The sequence below is a fragment of the Amblyomma maculatum genome, chromosome 7 (assembly GCF_055883805.1).
Source record: "Amblyomma maculatum isolate TAMU_Amacu chromosome 7, ASM5588380v1, whole genome shotgun sequence".
Classification (NCBI taxonomy): domain Eukaryota; kingdom Metazoa; phylum Arthropoda; class Arachnida; order Ixodida; family Ixodidae; genus Amblyomma; species Amblyomma maculatum.
In genome coordinates, this window is record NC_139350.1 from 109,367,196 (window position 1) to 109,394,108 (window position 26,913).

The 26,913-nt window shown below is 47.9% G+C and overlaps 5 non-coding genes across 5 annotated transcripts; all 5 read left to right on the forward strand.

Annotated features, from left to right (window-relative positions):
• The first annotated feature begins 291 nt into the window (after positions 1-291).
• LOC146184399 (U1 spliceosomal RNA) lies at positions 292-455 on the forward strand. The gene has a single exon (XR_014709032.1). It is a non-coding gene; the product is annotated as a U1 spliceosomal RNA (small nuclear RNA).
• Positions 456-6,292: 5,837 nt separating this feature from the next.
• LOC146184400 (U1 spliceosomal RNA) lies at positions 6,293-6,456 on the forward strand. The gene has a single exon (XR_014709033.1). It is a non-coding gene; the product is annotated as a U1 spliceosomal RNA (small nuclear RNA).
• Positions 6,457-12,596: 6,140 nt separating this feature from the next.
• Positions 12,597-12,760, forward strand: LOC146184401 (U1 spliceosomal RNA). Its single transcript, XR_014709034.1, has one exon. It is a non-coding gene; the product is annotated as a U1 spliceosomal RNA (small nuclear RNA).
• Positions 12,761-18,901: 6,141 nt separating this feature from the next.
• On the forward strand, positions 18,902-19,065 carry LOC146184402 (U1 spliceosomal RNA). Its single transcript, XR_014708958.1, has one exon. It is a non-coding gene; the product is annotated as a U1 spliceosomal RNA (small nuclear RNA).
• A 6,139-nt stretch (positions 19,066-25,204) lies between these two features.
• On the forward strand, positions 25,205-25,368 carry LOC146184403 (U1 spliceosomal RNA). The gene has a single exon (XR_014708959.1). It is a non-coding gene; the product is annotated as a U1 spliceosomal RNA (small nuclear RNA).
• The last annotated feature ends 1,545 nt before the right edge of the window (positions 25,369-26,913 follow it).

A 26,913-nucleotide genomic window follows, 5' to 3' on the forward strand; every position in this document is an offset into this window, starting at 1 on the left:
GTGAGGTGGCGCCACCACCCGTTAAACATGTCTATTAGCAACACTGAGACATACGCCAGCGTGTTGTGCGAGTTTGTAGCCTATTTTGTGCACATATAATGGTCAGTAGGCTTCTACAAAATAGTTTTGAATTAACAGCTTGAGAGTTCGCAAGAAAACATTTGTTATTCTCCGGGTGGACAAGCAACACGGAGCAGGGAGAGGCACGTTCTTTTATTTCCCAACGGTCGTAACTTGAGCAGAAGGCGGTGTCTCTGTAGGTTGCCTCCGCGGCAGAGACGTCGTCCAAGCATACTTACCTGGTGCCGAGGCTACCGTGATCAGCAAGGCGGTGCCTCCAGGGAGAGGTGCGGGCATTGCACTACGCTCGTGCTGACCCCTGCCACTACCCCAAACTGGGGCAGATGGGGCATGCAATTTTTGGTAGTGGGGGACTGCGTTCGCGCTTTCCCCCTCGCTATACCATCAAAAGTCAGATTTTATAACTCATCGGCGGCTGTTTTGGTGCTGCTCCGTTGCAGGCACTTCGGTAATGCGAGGTCGTTCGCTTAAGGAGAGTTTAGTTACGTAATAATTCAGATCATAAATAGACAAACCTCGTGGAATGCACAGGTTTGCTTAGTAAGAAATGACCTTCAGCAGTCTATTTCGGATATTAAGTATCAGGGGAATCCCTCCTCTCCTCTATCATTTGCCTCTTATCGGCGTTAATTAGTCGCACTTTATCCGCCTAGAGCAAGTTTGTAGGTACACCATCGCTACTGTCGCTGGAAGAAAAAGGCGCAGTATCTGTCACACTTGCTCTGTGTGACAGATAATAATAATGAGATTCTTGTTGAGGGGGGAAGAGAAGGGGGGGGATTACACGGCCCTATAACTGTCTCCTGTACTTGCAGGGATACACCGCTACGGGGCCGAGTAGAGGGTAAGGGGGAATGAAAGAGGGGAGAGGAAGGGGGAGCGAAAGCGTTGTCGTTGGTAGTCAATGTCGAGGACCCCTGGAGAAAAATGCCAAACATGGAAGGGCAAACACTCGTACAACAAGGATTGGTGGATTTTGAAGCGGGGACGTGCCGCGCAAAGGAGAAAGCCTTCATGACATATGTAGAGATAATTATGAGGTTTAAAGAAAGGGAAAAAAAAAAAAAAGAAAATCTGATAGGGAGATTTGGAATGTCATGGATGCTTATGCTAGCAGTTGGATGCGCGCGGTGGGAGGAGTGGGGCCTTGCAGAAGGGGCAAAGAGCCTTGTGGGATAATATAGGAGGAGATAAGATAATAATAATAATAAAAAATAATAATAATAATAATAAAAAAGTAGTCTGAGGGCATATTTGAAATGCGACAGATAGGCTGGGAAGGAAGGGCCTTTGCAGAGGTTGCATGGGACCTTATGGGATATATAAAGGAAGAATTGATGATAATAAACACCACAAAAAAAAAAAAAAAGAAGAGGGAGAAAAAAAAAAAGTCTGAGGGGATTATTTGAAATGCAGGAGATAGGGCCTTTGCAGAAGGTGGATGGGACCTTATGGAATATGTAACGGAGCAATTGATGATACTAAACAGACAAAAGAAAAAAAAAAAAAGAAGAGAGGGAAAAAAAAAGTAGTCTGAGGGCATTAGTTGAAATGCAACAGATAGGCTGTGAAGGAAGGGCCTTTGCAGAGGGTGGATGGGACCTTATGGGATATATAAAGGAAGAATTGATGATAATAAACACCACAAAAAAAAAAATAATAATAAGTGGAGGGAGAAAAAAAAAAAAAAAGTAGTCTGAGGGGATTATTTGAGATGGAGGAGATAGGGCCTTTGCAGAAGGTGGATGGGACCTTATGGAATATGTAACGGAGCAATTGATGATACTAAACAGACAAAAGAAAAAAAAAAAAAGAAGAGAGGGAAAAAAAAAGTAGTCTGAGGGCATTAGTTGAAATGCAACAGATAGGCTGTGAAGGAAGGGCCTTTGCAGAGGGTGGATGGGACCTTATGGGATATATAAAGGAAGAATTGATGATAATAAACACCACAAAAAAAAAAAAAAATAATAAGTGGAGGGAGAAAAAAAAAAAAAAGTAGTCTGAGGGGATTATTTGAGATGGAGGAGATAGGGCCTTTGCAGAAGGTGCATGGGACCTTATGGAATATGTAACGGAGGAATTGATAATGATAAACACACACACACAGAAAAAAAAAAAAAAGATTCTGTGGGCATTACATAAATTGGTAGAGATAAAAGTTAGACGATTTGCGGGCAGTTGGTTGCGCGCAGGAGTGAGAGAAGGTCCTTGTGCAAAAAGGCCTTATAGGACTTAAAGAAAAAAAAAAAACACAAACAGAATAATGATAATAAAAAAAAAAAAAATGGAACTGGTGCTATGCGGGGAATAGCGCGGGAGTGGCACACTGAATTGGTGAGAGTTGCTGGCAATAATTTGCGCACTAGGGGAAGATGGAAAGTGTTCACAGTTTTGCACTTATAGTCCACTGTCCCGTAGGAATAACAGGAGCACTTTTAGGGCACTTTGCACTTTGTGGGGAGGGCCAGACGGGTGAAGGATCTCACATGTGTTAGCACAGGGAAGTCCAAGATTTCGGTAACCTTCCCGAAGGAGGTGTCGCGGTTGCGAGTACACAGGGCACATACACAGAACGTGTTCGAGTGTTTCTGCGTCACCGCACGACGCATACAGGGGAGACATTCCTCGTAGTCGGCTAGCGCGCACACCGGTCCAAACACATCCGATGCGGAGGCGCAACAGCAGAACATAGTCTCTCCGGGCGAAGAGGCGAGTATTAACTGCACGGAAGGGGTGGCCGCTGGCGATGCGAGGGTCAGGGTGGTGGGAAATGGTGTGTCGCGCGATTGCAAGACGAGCACAGTCATATGTAGTGTTGTCCGCGCACATGGGAACGGACGGGTGGTGGGCTGATCGAGCGAGCTCATCAGCAAGTTCGTTGCCCCCTATCCCACAGTGCGATGGGATCCATTGTAGGACTGTATCGCAGCCGGATTCGGCGAGGCGTTGGAAGTTGCGTGCGCATACTTGCAGTAGGCGAGGTCCTTTGCTAGGCTGCGCAAGGGCCTGAAGCGCTGCCCTCGAATCGGTGAGAATGGCAGCATTTTTAATTTCAGGGCTTTCCAGGAGCAGGGTGGCTGCCAGATTGAGTGCAGCTATCTCAGCTGTTTGTGACGAGGAAGGGAAGTGTAGCCTGCATAATTTAGAGGTGTCCAAGTCGGGAATCACACATGCGGCAGCTGCGGATTTTTCTTGCTGACGGACTGACCCATCAGTAAAGATGAGGGTTCGGTGACGAAAATCCGTGTGAATTTTGGATGCGGCCTCTTGCTGAAGGGCGCATACGGGCGTGTTTCGTTTGCTCTTCACCCCTGGGAGACCCTGATAGATGCGGGGCGGGCAGATTTCATGTGGGGGTTGTGGAGCAGCAAGGGGCGGTGGAGAGGGGCCCAGTATCTCACGGAAGAGGCACATGACACGACCGATGCGTGTGTTAGGTTTGGCTGAAATTCTGCGAAGAAGTTCAGAGCCATCTTGTGCTCGGTGAAGCCGCTCGATGTGGTTGAGGGCAGTTTTGAGTGCTCTTAGTGAGAGGGGGATGTTGCGGGTTTCTGCATAGGTCGCTGCCACCTGAGATCCGTTGGGGAGACCATATATGTGTCGTATGGCGTTCCTATGGCATGTGTCCAGCCTTTTCCATTGGAGTGGGCTGAGGCTGAGCAGGGGAAGGGCATACAATGCTCTGGCTGAGGCGATCGCTTCATGGATTCTTGCACAGAGCGGGGGAGAGGCTCCTTCACCTTTGGCAAGGAGACGAAGCGCTAGTTTACCTATGCGCTTGGTGTCTGCGCACACTTTATCCACCGCAAGGCGCCAGGTGATGCGGGCATCAATTTTGAGGCCGAGGTAAACAACCGTTGTGCGCCAAGGCAGGGGGGTTCCGTCCAGGCGAAGAGGGCGTGTTTTGTTGCGGGCTGCAGCACCACGGGGATGGTAGAGCAGGGCTTCAGTTTTTTCGGCCGACACTGCGAGGCCGACACTGCGAATAAACGCGGTGACAGCATCGAGCGCACGCTGAAGGTCGCGAAGCGATGAGGCGTTGCTGCGGGTTGTTGATGAGGCGAACAGGGCAACATCGTCCGCATATACACACACACGCGCAAACTCGCGCTCAGCACGGGGGAGACACAAGGGTAGTTGGGCCAGCACGATGTTGAATAGGAAAGGGCTCAGCACACTTCCCTGAGGGACACCGCATGGCACTGGACGGGGGGCACTACAGGTGTTGCCCACCTTCACGGAGAGTGTTCGCTCGCTGAGGAACGCACTGACGAAGTTCAGGAGGCGGCCGGTGGCACCAATGTTTTTTAGCGCGTCGATCACTGCCCAGTGAGGAAGACAATCGAAGGCGCTTCTGATGTCGAGCAGGATGAGGTATCCCACTTGGCTGGTGTTGCGGGCGTTTTCAAGGGTGCTGACAACATCCGCAATGCAGTCAGCAGTTGCTCGTAAGGGGCGAAAACCACTCTGCTGAGGCGCCAAGCACCCGCTTTCCGTAGCAAGCCACTCCAGTCTGCGAACTCTCTGAACTCTCGCGAATACTCTGACTCTGAACCGCGCCGTAAGGGAAGGGAGGAAGGTGGGAGTGAAAGTGGAATGAGAGAAAGGGGAGCCGTTGTGGAGGGCTACGGAGTAATTTCGACCACCTGAGGATCTTTAACGTGCGCTGACATCGCACCAGCACACGGACGCCACTTCGTTTTGCCTCCATCGAAAAACGCAGCCGCCGTGGTCGGGTTCGGACCCGGGAACTCCGGCACAGTAGTCGGGCGCGTCTTACCACTGCATCACTCACTCACGGCGGGGGCCGTCTACGCCACGTGGTTTATTAGATTTGTTTAAACTGATAGGAATTATATTCGGAGCGAAGCGAAATACACGCAGATTTGCATGTGCTTTTTGTTAAATTGCCGAAATTAGGGTACTGTTTAGTATAGTACGAGAGACGCAGAATGCTCTAATTTCATTCGAAATAGTAATTGTCGTCTAAGCCAAGTGGTTTATAAGGAAAAACAAAAAACAAGTAAGCACGTATGCGTGCCACCTCCACAAGCTGCGTTGCCTGCTCGATTTCTGACGCTGCTTTCCCCACGTAGTCTTTGTACACTGTCTCCGAGTATGAAAGGGAACTATCAGTTTGCTCAAAAAGACGGTTCGTTTTATTTTCTCAAGTAAAGGCGAAAATTACTTTTGGACGTTACATTTATAATCAATAAAACACACAAAAAAGTATACTTGACACATAAACGACAGAGGAACGGGTAACTTAATGAATGGCATAACTTTGCTGCTTTTCATATTGAACAACCCTACGCAGACCGTGAGGGTTAACTTTTTCATATTTGCGCTATGTAAAGCAAGGCGAGGGTCGTGGATGAGCAAACAGGTCAGTGCGTTGAAAAGAAACAGGTAGAAAGGTGGTGAAATGAATTGAAAAAAAAAAAAAGAAAAAAAAAAACACGGCAGGTATAGAAAGCACGTTAAATCCTAGGACACTTAATGTATGTTAGCACGAAGAGGGAAATGGAGGTAGGGCGTGGTTAGCGGAATATCGGGAAGGAATACGGGACCTCTACAAAGAACGTGCGCAAAAAAAAAGACAAGGAAAAAAGTTCGAAAGAAAAAGCCCGGAAAAGAGTAAAAAAAAGAAAAAACTGCTGAGAGGGCGAGGATTGTAGCCGTGACGCAGGTTCAACGTTACCCTTGTCAAGTGATAGTCCCGTGGCACACTACTACAATGCGATCGGAGTCCGTGACGCCACTTGCGAGACTCACGGGAATGGTTTATTGCCGGAAACGCGCGAATCGCTGGGACTTTCTCCGGTACGAACTGCTTGGGGGCACGAACTCTGCACGCTCAATCGCTCAATACGCTGCAGTGCATTGCCGCAGTAGAGGAATGCGAGAAGTTGGAAGGCTGGTGAGGTGGCGCCACCACCCGTTAAACATGTCTATTAGCAACACTGAGACATACGCCAGCGTGTTGTGCGAGTTTGTAGCCTATTTTGTGCACATATAATGGTCAGTAGGCTTCTACAAAATAGTTTTGAATTAACAGCTTGAGAGTTCGCAAGAAAACATTTGTTATTCTCCGGGTGGACAAGCAACACGGAGCAGGGAGAGGCACGTTCTTTTATTTCCCAACGGTCGTAACTTGAGCAGAAGGCGGTGTCTCTGTAGGTTGCCTCCGCGGCAGAGACGTCGTCCAAGCATACTTACCTGGTGCCGAGGCTACCGTGATCAGCAAGGCGGTGCCTCCAGGGAGAGGTGCGGGCATTGCACTACGCTCGTGCTGACCCCTGCCACTACCCCAAACTGGGGCAGATGGGGCATGCAATTTTTGGTAGTGGGGGACTGCGTTCGCGCTTTCCCCCTCGCTATACCATCAAAAGTCAGATTTTATAACTCATCGGCGGCTGTTTTGGTGCTGCTCCGTTGCAGGCACTTCGGTAATGCGAGGTCGTTCGCTTAAGGAGAGTTTAGTTACGTAATAATTCAGATCATAAATAGACAAACCTCGTGGAATGCACAGGTTTGCTTAGTAAGAAATGACCTTCAGCAGTCTATTTCGGATATTAAGTATCAGGGGAATCCCTCCTCTCCTCTATCATTTGCCTCTTATCGGCGTTAATTAGTCGCACTTTATCCGCCTAGAGCAAGTTTGTAGGTACACCATCGCTACTGTCGCTGGAAGAAAAAGGCGCAGTATCTGTCACACTTGCTCTGTGTGACAGATAATAATAATGAGATTCTTGTTGAGGGGGGAAGAGAAGGGGGGGGATTACACGGCCCTATAACTGTCTCCTGTACTTGCAGGGATACACCGCTACGGGGCCGAGTAGAGGGTAAGGGGGAATGAAAGAGGGGAGAGGAAGGGGGAGCGAAAGCGTTGTCGTTGGTAGTCAATGTCGAGGACCCCTGGAGAAAAATGCCAAACATGGAAGGGCAAACACTCGTACAACAAGGATTGGTGGATTTTGAAGCGGGGACGTGCCGCGCAAAGGAGAAAGCCTTCATGACATATGTAGAGATAATTATGAGGTTTAAAGAAAGGGAAAAAAAAAAAAAAGAAAATCTGATAGGGAGATTTGGAATGTCATGGATGCTTATGCTAGCAGTTGGATGCGCGCGGTGGGAGGAGTGGGGCCTTGCAGAAGGGGCAAAGAGCCTTGTGGGATAATATAGGAGGAGATAAGATAATAATAATAATAAAAAATAATAATAATAATAATAAAAAAGTAGTCTGAGGGCATATTTGAAATGCGACAGATAGGCTGGGAAGGAAGGGCCTTTGCAGAGGTTGCATGGGACCTTATGGGATATATAAAGGAAGAATTGATGATAATAAACACCACAAAAAAAAAAAAAAAGAAGAGGGAGAAAAAAAAAAAGTCTGAGGGGATTATTTGAAATGCAGGAGATAGGGCCTTTGCAGAAGGTGGATGGGACCTTATGGAATATGTAACGGAGCAATTGATGATACTAAACAGACAAAAGAAAAAAAAAAAAGAAGAGAGGGAAAAAAAAAAGTAGTCTGAGGGCATTAGTTGAAATGCAACAGATAGGCTGTGAAGGAAGGGCCTTTGCAGAGGGTGGATGGGACCTTATGGGATATATAAAGGAAGAATTGATGATAATAAACACCACAAAAAAAAAAATAATAATAAGTGGAGGGAGAAAAAAAAAAAAAAGTAGTCTGAGGGGATTATTTGAGATGGAGGAGATAGGGCCTTTGCAGAAGGTGGATGGGACCTTATGGAATATGTAACGGAGCAATTGATGATACTAAACAGACAAAAGAAAAAAAAAAAAAGAAGAGAGGGAAAAAAAAAGTAGTCTGAGGGCATTAGTTGAAATGCAACAGATAGGCTGTGAAGGAAGGGCCTTTGCAGAGGGTGGATGGGACCTTATGGGATATATAAAGGAAGAATTGATGATAATAAACACCACAAAAAAAAAAAAAATAATAAGTGGAGGGAGAAAAAAAAAAAAAAGTAGTCTGAGGGGATTATTTGAGATGGAGGAGATAGGGCCTTTGCAGAAGGTGGATGGGACCTTATGGAATATGTAACGGAGCAATTGATGATACTAAACAGACAAAAGAAAAAAAAAAAAAGAAGAGAGGGAAAAAAAAAGTAGTCTGAGGGCATTAGTTGAAATGCAACAGATAGGCTGTGAAGGAAGGGCCTTTGCAGAGGGTGGATGGGACCTTATGGGATATATAAAGGAAGAATTGATGATAATAAACACCACAAAAAAAAAAAAAAATAATAAGTGGAGGGAGAAAAAAAAAAAAAAGTAGTCTGAGGGGATTATTTGAGATGGAGGAGATAGGGCCTTTGCAGAAGGTGCATGGGACCTTATGGAATATGTAACGGAGGAATTGATAATGATAAACACACACACACAGAAAAAAAAAAAAAAAGATTCTGTGGGCATTACATAAATTGGTAGAGATAAAAGTTAGACGATTTGCGGGCAGTTGGTTGCGCGCAGGAGTGAGAGAAGGTCCTTGTGCAAAAAGGCCTTATAGGACTTAAAGAAAAAAAAAAAACACAAACAGAATAATGATAATAAAAAAAAAAAAAATGGAACTGGTGCTATGCGGGGAATAGCGCGGGAGTGGCACACTGAATTGGTGAGAGTTGCTGGCAATAATTTGCGCACTAGGGGAAGATGGAAAGTGTTCACAGTTTTGCACTTATAGTCCACTGTCCCGTAGGAATAACAGGAGCACTTTTAGGGCACTTTGCACTTTGTGGGGAGGGCCAGACGGGTGAAGGATCTCACATGTGTTAGCACAGGGAAGTCCAAGATTTCGGTAACCTTCCCGAAGGAGGTGTCGCGGTTGCGAGTACACAGGGCACATACACAGAACGTGTTCGAGTGTTTCTGCGTCACCGCACGACGCATACAGGGGAGACATTCCTCGTAGTCGGCTAGCGCGCACACCGGTCCAAACACATCCGATGCGGAGGCGCAACAGCAGAACATAGTCTCTCCGGGCGAAGAGGCGAGTATTAACTGCACGGAAGGGGTGGCCGCTGGCGATGCGAGGGTCAGGGTGGTGGGAAATGGTGTGTCGCGCGATTGCAAGACGAGCACAGTCATATGTAGTGTTGTCCGCGCACATGGGAACGGACGGGTGGTGGGCTGATCGAGCGAGCTCATCAGCAAGTTCGTTGCCCCCTATCCCACAGTGCGATGGGATCCATTGTAGGACTGTATCGCAGCCGGATTCGGCGAGGCGTTGGAAGTTGCGTGCGCATACTTGCAGTAGGCGAGGTCCTTTGCTAGGCTGCGCAAGGGCCTGAAGCGCTGCCCTCGAATCGGTGAGAATGGCAGCATTTTTAATTTCAGGGCTTTCCAGGAGCAGGGTGGCTGCCAGATTGAGTGCAGCTATCTCAGCTGTTTGTGACGAGGAAGGGAAGTGTAGCCTGCATAATTTAGAGGTGTCCAAGTCGGGAATCACACATGCGGCAGCTGCGGATTTTTCTTGCTGACGGACTGACCCATCAGTAAAGATGAGGGTTCGGTGACGAAAATCCGTGTGAATTTTGGATGCGGCCTCTTGCTGAAGGGCGCATACGGGCGTGTTTCGTTTGCTCTTCACCCCTGGGAGACCCTGATAGATGCGGGGCGGGCAGATTTCATGTGGGGGTTGTGGAGCAGCAAGGGGCGGTGGAGAGGGGCCCAGTATCTCACGGAAGAGGCACATGACACGACCGATGCGTGTGTTAGGTTTGGCTGAAATTCTGCGAAGAAGTTCAGAGCCATCTTGTGCTCGGTGAAGCCGCTCGATGTGGTTGAGGGCAGTTTTGAGTGCTCTTAGTGAGAGGGGGATGTTGCGGGTTTCTGCATAGGTCGCTGCCACCTGAGATCCGTTGGGGAGACCATATATGTGTCGTATGGCGTTCCTATGGCATGTGTCCAGCCTTTTCCATTGGAGTGGGCTGAGGCTGAGCAGGGGAAGGGCATACAATGCTCTGGCTGAGGCGATCGCTTCATGGATTCTTGCACAGAGCGGGGGAGAGGCTCCTTCACCTTTGGCAAGGAGACGAAGCGCTAGTTTACCTATGCGCTTGGTGTCTGCGCACACTTTATCCACCGCAAGGCGCCAGGTGATGCGGGCATCAATTTTGAGGCCGAGGTAAACAACCGTTGTGCGCCAAGGCAGGGGGGTTCCGTCCAGGCGAAGAGGGCGTGTTTTGTTGCGGGCTGCAGCACCACGGGGATGGTAGAGCAGGGCTTCAGTTTTTTCGGCCGACACTGCGAGGCCGACACTGCGAATAAACGCGGTGACAGCATCGAGCGCACGCTGAAGGTCGCGAAGCGATGAGGCGTTGCTGCGGGTTGTTGATGAGGCGAACAGGGCAACATCGTCCGCATATACACACACACGCGCAAACTCGCGCTCAGCACGGGGGAGACACAAGGGTAGTTGGGCCAGCACGATGTTGAATAGGAAAGGGCTCAGCACACTTCCCTGAGGGACACCGCATGGCACTGGACGGGGGGCACTACAGGTGTTGCCCACCTTCACGGAGAGTGTTCGCTCGCTGAGGAACGCACTGACGAAGTTCAGGAGGCGGCCGGTGGCACCAATGTTTTTTAGCGCGTCGATCACTGCCCAGTGAGGAAGACAATCGAAGGCGCTTCTGATGTCGAGCAGGATGAGGTATCCCACTTGGCTGGTGTTGCGGGCGTTTTCAAGGGTGCTGACAACATCCGCAATGCAGTCAGCAGTTGCTCGTAAGGGGCGAAAACCACTCTGCTGAGGCGCCAAGCACCCGCTTTCCGTAGCAAGCCACTCCAGTCTGCGAACTCTCTGAACTCTCGCGAATACTCTGACTCTGAACCGCGCCGTAAGGGAAGGGAGGAAGGTGGGAGTGAAAGTGGAATGAGAGAAAGGGGAGCCGTTGTGGAGGGCTACGGAGTAATTTCGACCACCTGAGGATCTTTAACGTGCGCTGACATCGCACCAGCACACGGACGCCACTTCGTTTTGCCTCCATCGAAAAACGCAGCCGCCGTGGTCGGGTTCGGACCCGGGAACTCCGGCACAGTAGTCGGGCGCGTCTTACCACTGCATCACTCACTCACGGCGGGGGCCGTCTACGCCACGTGGTTTATTAGATTTGTTTAAACTGATAGGAATTATATTCGGAGCGAAGCGAAATACACGCAGATTTGCATGTGCTTTTTGTTAAATTGCCGAAATTAGGGTACTGTTTAGTATAGTACGAGAGACGCAGAATGCTCTAATTTCATTCGAAATAGTAATTGTCGTCTAAGCCAAGTGGTTTATAAGGAAAAACAAAAAACAAGTAAGCACGTATGCGTGCCACCTCCACAAGCTGCGTTGCCTGCTCGATTTCTGACGCTGCTTTCCCCACGTAGTCTTTGTACACTGTCTCCGAGTATGAAAGGGAACTATCAGTTTGCTCAAAAAGACGGTTCGTTTTATTTTCTCAAGTAAAGGCGAAAATTACTTTTGGACGTTACATTTATAATCAATAAAACACACAAAAAAGTATACTTGACACATAAACGACAGAGGAACGGGTAACTTAATGAATGGCATAACTTTGCTGCTTTTCATATTGAACAACCCTACGCAGACCGTGAGGGTTAACTTTTTCATATTTGCGCTATGTAAAGCAAGGCGAGGGTCGTGGATGAGCAAACAGGTCAGTGCGTTGAAAAGAAACAGGTAGAAAGGTGGTGAAATGAATTGAAAAAAAAAAAAAGAAAAAAAAAAACACGGCAGGTATAGAAAGCACGTTAAATCCTAGGACACTTAATGTATGTTAGCACGAAGAGGGAAATGGAGGTAGGGCGTGGTTAGCGGAATATCGGGAAGGAATACGGGACCTCTACAAAGAACGTGCGCAAAAAAAAAGACAAGGAAAAAAGTTCGAAAGAAAAAGCCCGGAAAAGAGTAAAAAAAAGAAAAAACTGCTGAGAGGGCGAGGATTGTAGCCGTGACGCAGGTTCAACGTTACCCTTGTCAAGTGATAGTCCCGTGGCACACTACTACAATGCGATCGGAGTCCGTGACGCCACTTGCGAGACTCACGGGAATGGTTTATTGCCGGAAACGCGCGAATCGCTGGGACTTTCTCCGGTACGAACTGCTTGGGGGCACGAACTCTGCACGCTCAATCGCTCAATACGCTGCAGTGCATTGCCGCAGTAGAGGAATGCGAGAAGTTGGAAGGCTGGTGAGGTGGCGCCACCACCCGTTAAACATGTCTATTAGCAACACTGAGACATACGCCAGCGTGTTGTGCGAGTTTGTAGCCTATTTTGTGCACATATAATGGTCAGTAGGCTTCTACAAAATAGTTTTGAATTAACAGCTTGAGAGTTCGCAAGAAAACATTTGTTATTCTCCGGGTGGACAAGCAACACGGAGCAGGGAGAGGCACGTTCTTTTATTTCCCAACGGTCGTAACTTGAGCAGAAGGCGGTGTCTCTGTAGGTTGCCTCCGCGGCAGAGACGTCGTCCAAGCATACTTACCTGGTGCCGAGGCTACCGTGATCAGCAAGGCGGTGCCTCCAGGGAGAGGTGCGGGCATTGCACTACGCTCGTGCTGACCCCTGCCACTACCCCAAACTGGGGCAGATGGGGCATGCAATTTTTGGTAGTGGGGGACTGCGTTCGCGCTTTCCCCCTCGCTATACCATCAAAAGTCAGATTTTATAACTCATCGGCGGCTGTTTTGGTGCTGCTCCGTTGCAGGCACTTCGGTAATGCGAGGTCGTTCGCTTAAGGAGAGTTTAGTTACGTAATAATTCAGATCATAAATAGACAAACCTCGTGGAATGCACAGGTTTGCTTAGTAAGAAATGACCTTCAGCAGTCTATTTCGGATATTAAGTATCAGGGGAATCCCTCCTCTCCTCTATCATTTGCCTCTTATCGGCGTTAATTAGTCGCACTTTATCCGCCTAGAGCAAGTTTGTAGGTACACCATCGCTACTGTCGCTGGAAGAAAAAGGCGCAGTATCTGTCACACTTGCTCTGTGTGACAGATAATAATAATGAGATTCTTGTTGAGGGGGGAAGAGAAGGGGGGGGATTACACGGCCCTATAACTGTCTCCTGTACTTGCAGGGATACACCGCTACGGGGCCGAGTAGAGGGTAAGGGGGAATGAAAGAGGGGAGAGGAAGGGGGAGCGAAAGCGTTGTCGTTGGTAGTCAATGTCGAGGACCCCTGGAGAAAAATGCCAAACATGGAAGGGCAAACACTCGTACAACAAGGATTGGTGGATTTTGAAGCGGGGACGTGCCGCGCAAAGGAGAAAGCCTTCATGACATATGTAGAGATAATTATGAGGTTTAAAGAAAGGGAAAAAAAAAAAAAAGAAAATCTGATAGGGAGATTTGGAATGTCATGGATGCTTATGCTAGCAGTTGGATGCGCGCGGTGGGAGGAGTGGGGCCTTGCAGAAGGGGCAAAGAGCCTTGTGGGATAATATAGGAGGAGATAAGATAATAATAATAATAAAAAATAATAATAATAATAATAAAAAAGTAGTCTGAGGGCATATTTGAAATGCGACAGATAGGCTGGGAAGGAAGGGCCTTTGCAGAGGTTGCATGGGACCTTATGGGATATATAAAGGAAGAATTGATGATAATAAACACCACAAAAAAAAAAAAAAAGAAGAGGGAGAAAAAAAAAAAGTCTGAGGGGATTATTTGAAATGCAGGAGATAGGGCCTTTGCAGAAGGTGGATGGGACCTTATGGAATATGTAACGGAGCAATTGATGATACTAAACAGACAAAAGAAAAAAAAAAAAGAAGAGAGGGAAAAAAAAAAGTAGTCTGAGGGCATTAGTTGAAATGCAACAGATAGGCTGTGAAGGAAGGGCCTTTGCAGAGGGTGGATGGGACCTTATGGGATATATAAAGGAAGAATTGATGATAATAAACACCACAAAAAAAAAAATAATAATAAGTGGAGGGAGAAAAAAAAAAAAAAGTAGTCTGAGGGGATTATTTGAGATGGAGGAGATAGGGCCTTTGCAGAAGGTGGATGGGACCTTATGGAATATGTAACGGAGCAATTGATGATACTAAACAGACAAAAGAAAAAAAAAAAAAGAAGAGAGGGAAAAAAAAAGTAGTCTGAGGGCATTAGTTGAAATGCAACAGATAGGCTGTGAAGGAAGGGCCTTTGCAGAGGGTGGATGGGACCTTATGGGATATATAAAGGAAGAATTGATGATAATAAACACCACAAAAAAAAAAAAAATAATAAGTGGAGGGAGAAAAAAAAAAAAAAGTAGTCTGAGGGGATTATTTGAGATGGAGGAGATAGGGCCTTTGCAGAAGGTGGATGGGACCTTATGGAATATGTAACGGAGCAATTGATGATACTAAACAGACAAAAGAAAAAAAAAAAAAGAAGAGAGGGAAAAAAAAAGTAGTCTGAGGGCATTAGTTGAAATGCAACAGATAGGCTGTGAAGGAAGGGCCTTTGCAGAGGGTGGATGGGACCTTATGGGATATATAAAGGAAGAATTGATGATAATAAACACCACAAAAAAAAAAAAAAATAATAAGTGGAGGGAGAAAAAAAAAAAAAAGTAGTCTGAGGGGATTATTTGAGATGGAGGAGATAGGGCCTTTGCAGAAGGTGCATGGGACCTTATGGAATATGTAACGGAGGAATTGATAATGATAAACACACACACACAGAAAAAAAAAAAAAAAGATTCTGTGGGCATTACATAAATTGGTAGAGATAAAAGTTAGACGATTTGCGGGCAGTTGGTTGCGCGCAGGAGTGAGAGAAGGTCCTTGTGCAAAAAGGCCTTATAGGACTTAAAGAAAAAAAAAAAACACAAACAGAATAATGATAATAAAAAAAAAAAAAATGGAACTGGTGCTATGCGGGGAATAGCGCGGGAGTGGCACACTGAATTGGTGAGAGTTGCTGGCAATAATTTGCGCACTAGGGGAAGATGGAAAGTGTTCACAGTTTTGCACTTATAGTCCACTGTCCCGTAGGAATAACAGGAGCACTTTTAGGGCACTTTGCACTTTGTGGGGAGGGCCAGACGGGTGAAGGATCTCACATGTGTTAGCACAGGGAAGTCCAAGATTTCGGTAACCTTCCCGAAGGAGGTGTCGCGGTTGCGAGTACACAGGGCACATACACAGAACGTGTTCGAGTGTTTCTGCGTCACCGCACGACGCATACAGGGGAGACATTCCTCGTAGTCGGCTAGCGCGCACACCGGTCCAAACACATCCGATGCGGAGGCGCAACAGCAGAACATAGTCTCTCCGGGCGAAGAGGCGAGTATTAACTGCACGGAAGGGGTGGCCGCTGGCGATGCGAGGGTCAGGGTGGTGGGAAATGGTGTGTCGCGCGATTGCAAGACGAGCACAGTCATATGTAGTGTTGTCCGCGCACATGGGAACGGACGGGTGGTGGGCTGATCGAGCGAGCTCATCAGCAAGTTCGTTGCCCCCTATCCCACAGTGCGATGGGATCCATTGTAGGACTGTATCGCAGCCGGATTCGGCGAGGCGTTGGAAGTTGCGTGCGCATACTTGCAGTAGGCGAGGTCCTTTGCTAGGCTGCGCAAGGGCCTGAAGCGCTGCCCTCGAATCGGTGAGAATGGCAGCATTTTTAATTTCAGGGCTTTCCAGGAGCAGGGTGGCTGCCAGATTGAGTGCAGCTATCTCAGCTGTTTGTGACGAGGAAGGGAAGTGTAGCCTGCATAATTTAGAGGTGTCCAAGTCGGGAATCACACATGCGGCAGCTGCGGATTTTTCTTGCTGACGGACTGACCCATCAGTAAAGATGAGGGTTCGGTGACGAAAATCCGTGTGAATTTTGGATGCGGCCTCTTGCTGAAGGGCGCATACGGGCGTGTTTCGTTTGCTCTTCACCCCTGGGAGACCCTGATAGATGCGGGGCGGGCAGATTTCATGTGGGGGTTGTGGAGCAGCAAGGGGCGGTGGAGAGGGGCCCAGTATCTCACGGAAGAGGCACATGACACGACCGATGCGTGTGTTAGGTTTGGCTGAAATTCTGCGAAGAAGTTCAGAGCCATCTTGTGCTCGGTGAAGCCGCTCGATGTGGTTGAGGGCAGTTTTGAGTGCTCTTAGTGAGAGGGGGATGTTGCGGGTTTCTGCATAGGTCGCTGCCACCTGAGATCCGTTGGGGAGACCATATATGTGTCGTATGGCGTTCCTATGGCATGTGTCCAGCCTTTTCCATTGGAGTGGGCTGAGGCTGAGCAGGGGAAGGGCATACAATGCTCTGGCTGAGGCGATCGCTTCATGGATTCTTGCACAGAGCGGGGGAGAGGCTCCTTCACCTTTGGCAAGGAGACGAAGCGCTAGTTTACCTATGCGCTTGGTGTCTGCGCACACTTTATCCACCGCAAGGCGCCAGGTGATGCGGGCATCAATTTTGAGGCCGAGGTAAACAACCGTTGTGCGCCAAGGCAGGGGGGTTCCGTCCAGGCGAAGAGGGCGTGTTTTGTTGCGGGCTGCAGCACCACGGGGATGGTAGAGCAGGGCTTCAGTTTTTTCGGCCGACACTGCGAGGCCGACACTGCGAATAAACGCGGTGACAGCATCGAGCGCACGCTGAAGGTCGCGAAGCGATGAGGCGTTGCTGCGGGTTGTTGATGAGGCGAACAGGGCAACATCGTCCGCATATACACACACACGCGCAAACTCGCGCTCAGCACGGGGGAGACACAAGGGTAGTTGGGCCAGCACGATGTTGAATAGGAAAGGGCTCAGCACACTTCCCTGAGGGACACCGCATGGCACTGGACGGGGGGCACTACAGGTGTTGCCCACCTTCACGGAGAGTGTTCGCTCGCTGAGGAACGCACTGACGAAGTTCAGGAGGCGGCCGGTGGCACCAATGTTTTTTAGCGCGTCGATCACTGCCCAGTGAGGAAGACAATCGAAGGCGCTTCTGATGTCGAGCAGGATGAGGTATCCCACTTGGCTGGTGTTGCGGGCGTTTTCAAGGGTGCTGACAACATCCGCAATGCAGTCAGCAGTTGCTCGTAAGGGGCGAAAACCACTCTGCTGAGGCGCCAAGCACCCGCTTTCCGTAGCAAGCCACTCCAGTCTGCGAACTCTCTGAACTCTCGCGAATACTCTGACTCTGAACCGCGCCGTAAGGGAAGGGAGGAAGGTGGGAGTGAAAGTGGAATGAGAGAAAGGGGAGCCGTTGTGGAGGGCTACGGAGTAATTTCGACCACCTGAGGATCTTTAACGTGCGCTGACATCGCACCAGCACACGGACGCCACTTCGTTTTGCCTCCATCGAAAAACGCAGCCGCCGTGGTCGGGTTCGGACCCGGGAACTCCGGCACAGTAGTCGGGCGCGTCTTACCACTGCATCACTCACTCACGGCGGGGGCCGTCTACGCCACGTGGTTTATTAGATTTGTTTAAACTGATAGGAATTATATTCGGAGCGAAGCGAAATACACGCAGATTTGCATGTGCTTTTTGTTAAATTGCCGAAATTAGGGTACTGTTTAGTATAGTACGAGAGACGCAGAATGCTCTAATTTCATTCGAAATAGTAATTGTCGTCTAAGCCAAGTGGTTTATAAGGAAAAACAAAAAACAAGTAAGCACGTATGCGTGCCACCTCCACAAGCTGCGTTGCCTGCTCGATTTCTGACGCTGCTTTCCCCACGTAGTCTTTGTACACTGTCTCCGAGTATGAAAGGGAACTATCAGTTTGCTCAAAAAGACGGTTCGTTTTATTTTCTCAAGTAAAGGCGAAAATTACTTTTGGACGTTACATTTATAATCAATAAAACACACAAAAAAGTATACTTGACACATAAACGACAGAGGAACGGGTAACTTAATGAATGGCATAACTTTGCTGCTTTTCATATTGAACAACCCTACGCAGACCGTGAGGGTTAACTTTTTCATATTTGCGCTATGTAAAGCAAGGCGAGGGTCGTGGATGAGCAAACAGGTCAGTGCGTTGAAAAGAAACAGGTAGAAAGGTGGTGAAATGAATTGAAAAAAAAAAAAAGAAAAAAAAAAAACACGGCAGGTATAGAAAGCACGTTAAATCCTAGGACACTTAATGTATGTTAGCACGAAGAGGGAAATGGAGGTAGGGCGTGGTTAGCGGAATATCGGGAAGGAATACGGGACCTCTACAAAGAACGTGCGCAAAAAAAAAGACAAGGAAAAAAGTTCGAAAGAAAAAGCCCGGAAAAGAGTAAAAAAAAGAAAAAACTGCTGAGAGGGCGAGGATTGTAGCCGTGACGCAGGTTCAACGTTACCCTTGTCAAGTGATAGTCCCGTGGCACACTACTACAATGCGATCGGAGTCCGTGACGCCACTTGCGAGACTCACGGGAATGGTTTCTTGCCGGAAACGCGCGAATCGCTGGGACTTTCTCCGGTACGAACTGCTTGGGGGCACGAACTCTGCACGCTCAATCGCTCAATACGCTGCAGTGCATTGCCGCAGTAGAGGAATGCGAGAAGTTGGAAGGCTGGTGAGGTGGCGCCACCACCCGTTAAACATGTCTATTAGCAACACTGAGACATACGCCAGCGTGTTGTGCGAGTTTGTAGCCTATTTTGTGCACATATAATGGTCAGTAGGCTTCTACAAAATAGTTTTGAATTAACAGCTTGAGAGTTCGCAAGAAAACATTTGTTATTCTCCGGGTGGACAAGCAACACGGAGCAGGGAGAGGCACGTTCTTTTATTTCCCAACGGTCGTAACTTGAGCAGAAGGCGGTGTCTCTGTAGGTTGCCTCCGCGGCAGAGACGTCGTCCAAGCATACTTACCTGGTGCCGAGGCTACCGTGATCAGCAAGGCGGTGCCTCCAGGGAGAGGTGCGGGCATTGCACTACGCTCGTGCTGACCCCTGCCACTACCCCAAACTGGGGCAGATGGGGCATGCAATTTTTGGTAGTGGGGGACTGCGTTCGCGCTTTCCCCCTCGCTATACCATCAAAAGTCAGATTTTATAACTCATCGGCGGCTGTTTTGGTGCTGCTCCGTTGCAGGCACTTCGGTAATGCGAGGTCGTTCGCTTAAGGAGAGTTTAGTTACGTAATAATTCAGATCATAAATAGACAAACCTCGTGGAATGCACAGGTTTGCTTAGTAAGAAATGACCTTCAGCAGTCTATTTCGGATATTAAGTATCAGGGGAATCCCTCCTCTCCTCTATCATTTGCCTCTTATCGGCGTTAATTAGTCGCACTTTATCCGCCTAGAGCAAGTTTGTAGGTACACCATCGCTACTGTCGCTGGAAGAAAAAGGCGCAGTATCTGTCACACTTGCTCTGTGTGACAGATAATAATAATGAGATTCTTGTTGAGGGGGGAAGAGAAGGGGGGGGATTACACGGCCCTATAACTGTCTCCTGTACTTGCAGGGATACACCGCTACGGGGCCGAGTAGAGGGTAAGGGGGAATGAAAGAGGGGAGAGGAAGGGGGAGCGAAAGCGTTGTCGTTGGTAGTCAATGTCGAGGACCCCTGGAGAAAAATGCCAAACATGGAAGGGCAAACACTCGTACAACAAGGATTGGTGGATTTTGAAGCGGGGACGTGCCGCGCAAAGGAGAAAGCCTTCATGACATATGTAGAGATAATTATGAGGTTTAAAGAAAGGGAAAAAAAAAAAAAAGAAAATCTGATAGGGAGATTTGGAATGTCATGGATGCTTATGCTAGCAGTTGGATGCGCGCGGTGGGAGGAGTGGGGCCTTGCAGAAGGGGCAAAGAGCCTTGTGGGATAATATAGGAGGAGATAAGATAATAATAATAATAAAAAATAATAATAATAATAATAAAAAAGTAGTCTGAGGGCATATTTGAAATGCGACAGATAGGCTGGGAAGGAAGGGCCTTTGCAGAGGTTGCATGGGACCTTATGGGATATATAAAGGAAGAATTGATGATAATAAACACCACAAAAAAAAAAAAAAAGAAGAGGGAGAAAAAAAAAAAGTCTGAGGGGATTATTTGAAATGCAGGAGATAGGGCCTTTGCAGAAGGTGGATGGGACCTTATGGAATATGTAACGGAGCAATTGATGATACTAAACAGACAAAAGAAAAAAAAAAAAAGAAGAGAGGGAAAAAAAAAAGTAGTCTGAGGGCATTAGTTGAAATGCAACAGATAGGCTGTGAAGGAAGGGCCTTTGCAGAGGGTGGATGGGACCTTATGGGATATATAAAGGAAGAATTGATGATAATAAACACCACAAAAAAAAAAATAATAATAAGTGGAGGGAGAAAAAAAAAAAAAAGTAGTCTGAGGGGATTATTTGAGATGGAGGAGATAGGGCCTTTGCAGAAGGTGGATGGGACCTTATGGAATATGTAACGGAGCAATTGATGATACTAAACAGACAAAAGAAAAAAAAAAAAAGAAGAGAGGGAAAAAAAAAGTAGTCTGAGGGCATTAGTTGAAATGCAACAGATAGGCTGTGAAGGAAGGGCCTTTGCAGAGGGTGGATGGGACCTTATGGGATATATAAAGGAAGAATTGATGATAATAAACACCACAAAAAAAAAAAAAATAATAAGTGGAGGGAGAAAAAAAAAAAAAAGTAGTCTGAGGGGATTATTTGAGATGGAGGAGATAGGGCCTTTGCAGAAGGTGGATGGGACCTTATGGAATATGTAACGGAGCAATTGATGATACTAAACAGACAAAAGAAAAAAAAAAAAAGAAGAGAGGGAAAAAAAAAGTAGTCTGAGGGCATTAGTTGAAATGCAACAGATAGGCTGTGAAGGAAGGGCCTTTGCAGAGGGTGGATGGGACCTTATGGGATATATAAAGGAAGAATTGATGATAATAAACACCACAAAAAAAAAAAAATAATAAGTGGAGGGAGAAAAAAAAAAAAAAGTAGTCTGAGGGGATTATTTGAGATGGAGGAGATAGGGCCTTTGCAGAAGGTGCATGGGACCTTATGGAATATGTAACGGAGGAATTGATAATGATAAACACACACACACAGAAAAAAAAAAAAAAAGATTCTGTGGGCATTACATAAATTGGTAGAGATAAAAGTTAGACGATTTGCGGGCAGTTGGTTGCGCGCAGGAGTGAGAGAAGGTCCTTGTGCAAAAAGGCCTTATAGGACTTAAAGAAAAAAAAAAAACACAAACAGAATAATGATAATAAAAAAAAAAAAAATGGAACTGGTGCTATGCGGGGAATAGCGCGGGAGTGGCACACTGAATTGGTGAGAGTTGCTGGCAATAATTTGCGCACTAGGGGAAGATGGAAAGTGTTCACAGTTTTGCACTTATAGTCCACTGTCCCGTAGGAATAACAGGAGCACTTTTAGGGCACTTTGCACTTTGTGGGGAGGGCCAGACGGGTGAAGGATCTCACATGTGTTAGCACAGGGAAGTCCAAGATTTCGGTAACCTTCCCGAAGGAGGTGTCGCGGTTGCGAGTACACAGGGCACATACACAGAACGTGTTCGAGTGTTTCTGCGTCACCGCACGACGCATACAGGGGAGACATTCCTCGTAGTCGGCTAGCGCGCACACCGGTCCAAACACATCCGATGCGGAGGCGCAACAGCAGAACATAGTCTCTCCGGGCGAAGAGGCGAGTATTAACTGCACGGAAGGGGTGGCCGCTGGCGATGCGAGGGTCAGGGTGGTGGGAAATGGTGTGTCGCGCGATTGCAAGACGAGCACAGTCATATGTAGTGTTGTCCGCGCACATGGGAACGGACGGGTGGTGGGCTGATCGAGCGAGCTCATCAGCAAGTTCGTTGCCCCCTATCCCACAGTGCGATGGGATCCATTGTAGGACTGTATCGCAGCCGGATTCGGCGAGGCGTTGGAAGTTGCGTGCGCATACTTGCAGTAGGCGAGGTCCTTTGCTAGGCTGCGCAAGGGCCTGAAGCGCTGCCCTCGAATCGGTGAGAATGGCAGCATTTTTAATTTCAGGGCTTTCCAGGAGCAGGGTGGCTGCCAGATTGAGTGCAGCTATCTCAGCTGTTTGTGACGAGGAAGGGAAGTGTAGCCTGCATAATTTAGAGGTGTCCAAGTCGGGAATCACACATGCGGCAGCTGCGGATTTTTCTTGCTGACGGACTGACCCATCAGTAAAGATGAGGGTTCGGTGACGAAAATCCGTGTGAATTTTGGATGCGGCCTCTTGCTGAAGGGCGCATACGGGCGTGTTTCGTTTGCTCTTCACCCCTGGGAGACCCTGATAGATGCGGGGCGGGCAGATTTCATGTGGGGGTTGTGGAGCAGCAAGGGGCGGTGGAGAGGGGCCCAGTATCTCACGGAAGAGGCACATGACACGACCGATGCGTGTGTTAGGTTTGGCTGAAATTCTGCGAAGAAGTTCAGAGCCATCTTGTGCTCGGTGAAGCCGCTCGATGTGGTTGAGGGCAGTTTTGAGTGCTCTTAGTGAGAGGGGGATGTTGCGGGTTTCTGCATAGGTCGCTGCCACCTGAGATCCGTTGGGGAGACCATATATGTGTCGTATGGCGTTCCTATGGCATGTGTCCAGCCTTTTCCATTGGAGTGGGCTGAGGCTGAGCAGGGGAAGGGCATACAATGCTCTGGCTGAGGCGATCGCTTCATGGATTCTTGCACAGAGCGGGGGAGAGGCTCCTTCACCTTTGGCAAGGAGACGAAGCGCTAGTTTACCTATGCGCTTGGTGTCTGCGCACACTTTATCCACCGCAAGGCGCCAGGTGATGCGGGCATCAATTTTGAGGCCGAGGTAAACAACCGTTGTGCGCCAAGGCAGGGGGGTTCCGTCCAGGCGAAGAGGGCGTGTTTTGTTGCGGGCTGCAGCACCACGGGGATGGTAGAGCAGGGCTTCAGTTTTTTCGGCCGACACTGCGAGGCCGACACTGCGAATAAACGCGGTGACAGCATCGAGCGCACGCTGAAGGTCGCGAAGCGATGAGGCGTTGCTGCGGGTTGTTGATGAGGCGAACAGGGCAACATCGTCCGCATATACACACACACGCGCAAACTCGCGCTCAGCACGGGGGAGACACAAGGGTAGTTGGGCCAGCACGATGTTGAATAGGAAAGGGCTCAGCACACTTCCCTGAGGGACACCGCATGGCACTGGACGGGGGGCACTACAGGTGTTGCCCACCTTCACGGAGAGTGTTCGCTCGCTGAGGAACGCACTGACGAAGTTCAGGAGGCGGCCGGTGGCACCAATGTTTTTTAGCGCGTCGATCACTGCCCAGTGAGGAAGACAATCGAAGGCGCTTCTGATGTCGAGCAGGATGAGGTATCCCACTTGGCTGGTGTTGCGGGCGTTTTCAAGGGTGCTGACAACATCCGCAATGCAGTCAGCAGTTGCTCGTAAGGGGCGAAAACCACTCTGCTGAGGCGCCAAGCACCCGCTTTCCGTAGCAAGCCACTCCAGTCTGCGAACTCTCTGAACTCTCGCGAATACTCTGACTCTGAACCGCGCCGTAAGGGAAGGGAGGAAGGTGGGAGTGAAAGTGGAATGAGAGAAAGGGGAGCCGTTGTGGAGGGCTACGGAGTAATTTCGACCACCTGAGGATCTTTAACGTGCGCTGACATCGCACCAGCACACGGACGCCACTTCGTTTTGCCTCCATCGAAAAACGCAGCCGCCGTGGTCGGGTTCGGACCCGGGAACTCCGGCACAGTAGTCGGGCGCGTCTTACCACTGCATCACTCACTCACGGCGGGGGCCGTCTACGCCACGTGGTTTATTAGATTTGTTTAAACTGATAGGAATTATATTCGGAGCGAAGCGAAATACACGCAGATTTGCATGTGCTTTTTGTTAAATTGCCGAAATTAGGGTACTGTTTAGTATAGTACGAGAGACGCAGAATGCTCTAATTTCATTCGAAATAGTAATTGTCGTCTAAGCCAAGTGGTTTATAAGGAAAAACAAAAAACAAGTAAGCACGTATGCGTGCCACCTCCACAAGCTGCGTTGCCTGCTCGATTTCTGACGCTGCTTTCCCCACGTAGTCTTTGTACACTGTCTCCGAGTATGAAAGGGAACTATCAGTTTGCTCAAAAAGACGGTTCGTTTTATTTTCTCAAGTAAAGGCGAAAATTACTTTTGGACGTTACATTTATAATCAATAAAACACACAAAAAAGTATACTTGACACATAAACGACAGAGGAACGGGTAACTTAATGAATGGCATAACTTTGCTGCTTTTCATATTGAACAACCCTACGCAGACCGTGAGGGTTAACTTTTTCATATTTGCGCTATGTAAAGCAAGGCGAGGGTCGTGGATGAGCAAACAGGTCAGTGCGTTGAAAAGAAACAGGTAGAAAGGTGGTGAAATGAATTGAAAAAAAAAAAAAGAAAAAAAAAAACACGGCAGGTATAGAAAGCACGTTAAATCCTAGGACACTTAATGTATGTTAGCACGAAGAGGGAAATGGAGGTAGGGCGTGGTTAGCGGAATATCGGGAAGGAATACGGGACCTCTACAAAGAACGTGCGCAAAAAAAAAGACAAGGAAAAAAGTTCGAAAGAAAAAGCCCGGAAAAGAGTAAAAAAAAGAAAAAACTGCTGAGAGGGCGAGGATTGTAGCCGTGACGCAGGTTCAACGTTACCCTTGTCAAGTGATAGTCCCGTGGCACACTACTACAATGCGATCGGAGTCCGTGACGCCACTTGCGAGACTCACGGGAATGGTTTATTGCCGGAAACGCGCGAATCGCTGGGACTTTCTCCGGTACGAACTGCTTGGGGGCACGAACTCTGCACGCTCAATCGCTCAATACGCTGCAGTGCATTGCCGCAGTAGAGGAATGCGAGAAGTTGGAAGGCTGGTGAGGTGGCGCCACCACCCGTTAAACATGTCTATTAGCAACACTGAGACATACGCCAGCGTGTTGTGCGAGTTTGTAGCCTATTTTGTGCACATATAATGGTCAGTAGGCTTCTACAAAATAGTTTTGAATTAACAGCTTGAGAGTTCGCAAGAAAACATTTGTTATTCTCCGGGTGGACAAGCAACACGGAGCAGGGAGAGGCACGTTCTTTTATTTCCCAACGGTCGTAACTTGAGCAGAAGGCGGTGTCTCTGTAGGTTGCCTCCGCGGCAGAGACGTCGTCCAAGCATACTTACCTGGTGCCGAGGCTACCGTGATCAGCAAGGCGGTGCCTCCAGGGAGAGGTGCGGGCATTGCACTACGCTCGTGCTGACCCCTGCCACTACCCCAAACTGGGGCAGATGGGGCATGCAATTTTTGGTAGTGGGGGACTGCGTTCGCGCTTTCCCCCTCGCTATACCATCAAAAGTCAGATTTTATAACTCATCGGCGGCTGTTTTGGTGCTGCTCCGTTGCAGGCACTTCGGTAATGCGAGGTCGTTCGCTTAAGGAGAGTTTAGTTACGTAATAATTCAGATCATAAATAGACAAACCTCGTGGAATGCACAGGTTTGCTTAGTAAGAAATGACCTTCAGCAGTCTATTTCGGATATTAAGTATCAGGGGAATCCCTCCTCTCCTCTATCATTTGCCTCTTATCGGCGTTAATTAGTCGCACTTTATCCGCCTAGAGCAAGTTTGTAGGTACACCATCGCTACTGTCGCTGGAAGAAAAAGGCGCAGTATCTGTCACACTTGCTCTGTGTGACAGATAATAATAATGAGATTCTTGTTGAGGGGGGAAGAGAAGGGGGGGGATTACACGGCCCTATAACTGTCTCCTGTACTTGCAGGGATACACCGCTACGGGGCCGAGTAGAGGGTAAGGGGGAATGAAAGAGGGGAGAGGAAGGGGGAGCGAAAGCGTTGTCGTTGGTAGTCAATGTCGAGGACCCCTGGAGAAAAATGCCAAACATGGAAGGGCAAACACTCGTACAACAAGGATTGGTGGATTTTGAAGCGGGGACGTGCCGCGCAAAGGAGAAAGCCTTCATGACATATGTAGAGATAATTATGAGGTTTAAAGAAAGGGAAAAAAAAAAAAAAGAAAATCTGATAGGGAGATTTGGAATGTCATGGATGCTTATGCTAGCAGTTGGATGCGCGCGGTGGGAGGAGTGGGGCCTTGCAGAAGGGGCAAAGAGCCTTGTGGGATAATATAGGAGGAGATAAGATAATAATAATAATAAAAAATAATAATAATAATAATAAAAAAGTAGTCTGAGGGCATATTTGAAATGCGACAGATAGGCTGGGAAGGAAGGGCCTTTGCAGAGGTTGCATGGGACCTTATGGGATATATAAAGGAAGAATTGATGATAATAAACACCACAAAAAAAAAAAAAAAGAAGAGGGAGAAAAAAAAAAAGTCTGAGGGGATTATTTGAAATGCAGGAGATAGGGCCTTTGCAGAAGGTGGATGGGACCTTATGGAATATGTAACGGAGCAATTGATGATACTAAACAGACAAAAGAAAAAAAAAAAAGAAGAGAGGGAAAAAAAAAAGTAGTCTGAGGGCATTAGTTGAAATGCAACAGATAGGCTGTGAAGGAAGGGCCTTTGCAGAGGGTGGATGGGACCTTATGGGATATATAAAGGAAGAATTGATGATAATAAACACCACAAAAAAAAAAATAATAATAAGTGGAGGGAGAAAAAAAAAAAAAAGTAGTCTGAGGGGATTATTTGAGATGGAGGAGATAGGGCCTTTGCAGAAGGTGGATGGGACCTTATGGAATATGTAACGGAGCAATTGATGATACTAAACAGACAAAAGAAAAAAAAAAAAAGAAGAGAGGGAAAAAAAAAGTAGTCTGAGGGCATTAGTTGAAATGCAACAGATAGGCTGTGAAGGAAGGGCCTTTGCAGAGGGTGGATGGGACCTTATGGGATATAT